This window comes from Saimiri boliviensis, chromosome 1 (genome assembly GCF_048565385.1).
Source record: "Saimiri boliviensis isolate mSaiBol1 chromosome 1, mSaiBol1.pri, whole genome shotgun sequence".
NCBI classification, from domain to species: domain Eukaryota; kingdom Metazoa; phylum Chordata; class Mammalia; order Primates; family Cebidae; genus Saimiri; species Saimiri boliviensis.
In genome coordinates this window covers 245421505-245423896 of record NC_133449.1, presented here as the reverse complement: position 1 = coordinate 245423896, position 2392 = coordinate 245421505, and the positions used below count along the sequence as shown (strand labels likewise).

At 43.3% G+C, this 2392-nt stretch overlaps 1 non-coding gene across 1 annotated transcript; it reads left to right on the top strand.

Moving 5' to 3' along the window:
• Positions 1 to 280: 280 nt before the first annotated feature.
• On the top strand, positions 281 to 372 carry LOC120365733 (small nucleolar RNA SNORD116). The gene has a single exon (XR_005580601.1). It is a non-coding gene; the product is annotated as a small nucleolar RNA SNORD116 (small nucleolar RNA).
• The last annotated feature ends 2020 nt before the right edge of the window (positions 373 to 2392 follow it).

The following is a 2392-nucleotide window of genomic DNA, read 5'->3' as shown; positions in this document are numbered from 1 at the left end:
TTTGTTTTGCATTTCTGTATACTTGAAAAACTACACAAGTACATATCTGTAAAACAGTCTATAATTCAAATTTTCACTAGTGCACATTGACTTTAATCCTCAATTCATCCAAATTGGTAAGGCTTAAGAGTAGTTTCTCAAAGCCTTTGGGATCTGATTTCAGTCTATCCACATTATTTTCTCCTGAATTATCTGTATTCATCCCCAAGTCTACCATATAACTATAGTCCTCTTCCCTGCCCCCACCTCACTTAGGCTGCATTTACATATTAAGAAATTTGAATCAATGATGACTTCTATACATACATTCCTTGGAAAGCTGAACAAAATGAGTGAAAACTCTATACCATCATCCTCATCGAACTGAAGTCCAGCACAATGCTCCAAAAAAAAAAAAAAAATAGAAATTTGTTACGACTGTTCCTATCCAAAGCCATTTCCTCCTTTTACCCAGAAGCTAATCAAGTTACGGCCTCAAATTAGAGTTAATCGCCTGACATATTTTATAATTTATGAGAGTGTTACATCCGATGTGAAGTAATCAAGTTTTATGATCTATGACTGCATTTGTGGTTTATTGACTCAGAGTTTGGGTATTTCGCTTCTAAAAATGGATTTAATATGGCCAGATTAGTGGGCCCTTTCTGCGAAGGCCATCCTGAGTCACTCCCCAATAGTCACAGAGTTCCTCCTAATCCCTTAAATATCCCCTCAATATTAAGGCTGATCCGGAGCTGCATGTGTGCTTCATCAGGATAATAACAGCAACAATTCCTTGTATTTGTATAATGCTTAATATTTTTCAAAGCACTGTTGTTAAATGTCATCCCCTCCCAAACCGGGTTCAGTGATAGGAAACTAAGAAGAATCTCATTTTCCTCATTAAAATAAAGTAAAAAATGTTAATATCAGAGGAAATGGAGCTGCCAGTCCCTTGGCTCCACATTCATTAGTAGAAGCCAGCTAAAAGTTGCTGAGCTTCCCATTGCGCTGAGCAGTCGTGGATGGTCACATCAGTCTTCTTGCCTCTCCTCAGTTGCTCCAGAGAGTCCCAGTGCTCGTGTCTTTAGCTCTCCCTCACCGATGCAGGGGTCATCTGTCTGGGGCAGGTGATGAGAAGCATCATGCCAGCTGCCTCTCCTCAAGCGGCCCCTGCCAGCTGTGATCAGTGTTACCAGGCAAAGACCTCTCAACTGCCCTTTGAATCTGAAATCCTCCTTCGGGTTTTTCCTGAGCTCAGAGCAATCAGTCCAGAGATGTTAGGCCTTCAAAGTTGGCAGAGACACAGTCATGATTTTTCACCTGCTAAGTGGCTCTGGGACTTTTTCCAGTCCTTAAGATCTAACAAACCACACTCTGCAATCACAGCTTTGCTGAAGTCCCACCACCAGCAAAAGAAGTCAGAACAGGCTCTCCTGGCAGAAGCAGAGCCCACTGGGCTGCTGGGAAGCGTGGCAGAAAAAGCAGGAAGCAGGGCAGCTCCTGAAAGACTGGAGCAGAATTCTACTGGCATTCACCTTTGTTCCATTCTAGACATTGCACCTTATGTGTGACCGTGGCCCAGCTCCAGAGACTTAAACTGGAGTACGCATCTATGTGTTTTTGTGTTTTCTACCTTACCATTCCTAATCCAAGTTTCTGTAAGCTGTAACACAGCTTTAAAAATCTAAGCACTGTTTCAAGACAGTGCTACTCGGGGAGATGCCTTTATAGAAGAGCTTTAACCTTACATGCCTTGCTGTCTTCCCTCTACAGCACCATTGGTGCACCTAAAATGTACCCAGGTGCCTTAACAATAGCATGAGCAATTGCCCGCTCATCAGATTTCTGGCAGGACATGTAGTAGTTATTAGTGTCAATAGCAAAAGCCTTCTAGCTGTCTGCCTTTCAGGTATATGGTGGGGCATACTTAACTGTTTTCTCTGATTTGGGGCATAGCATGGACCTACTTGGTTCAATAAAGAGAAAGCAGAAGTGATGTGTGTCACTTCCAAGGGAAAGTCTCACAGCCAGACAAGACTTTATCAGCCTGAGCGACTATGAAGAGCAGAGCCCCTGCCCACTGACAATGGACACATCTCATGAACAGGAAAGACACATATATTGTGTTATGCCACTAAGAGCTTTAAGCTGTTAGTTATTGCCACATAAACTGACCTAACCCGACTACTACCTGATTGGAGGAGGGACCAAAAGGATCTGAAAACCAGCGCCCATCAACTCAGGCAGATGGTTCAGCATTGCAGGTATTTGCCTGACCTCCATTGAAGAGGGGATGCAAACCAGCTCAGCAGCCCTAATCTGACCAGACAAAGCAGCGGACAGTCACTGCTACCACTACTGCCACAAGTCGAAATAATATGCAAAATGTGTGGCTTGCTGTCAAGATCAT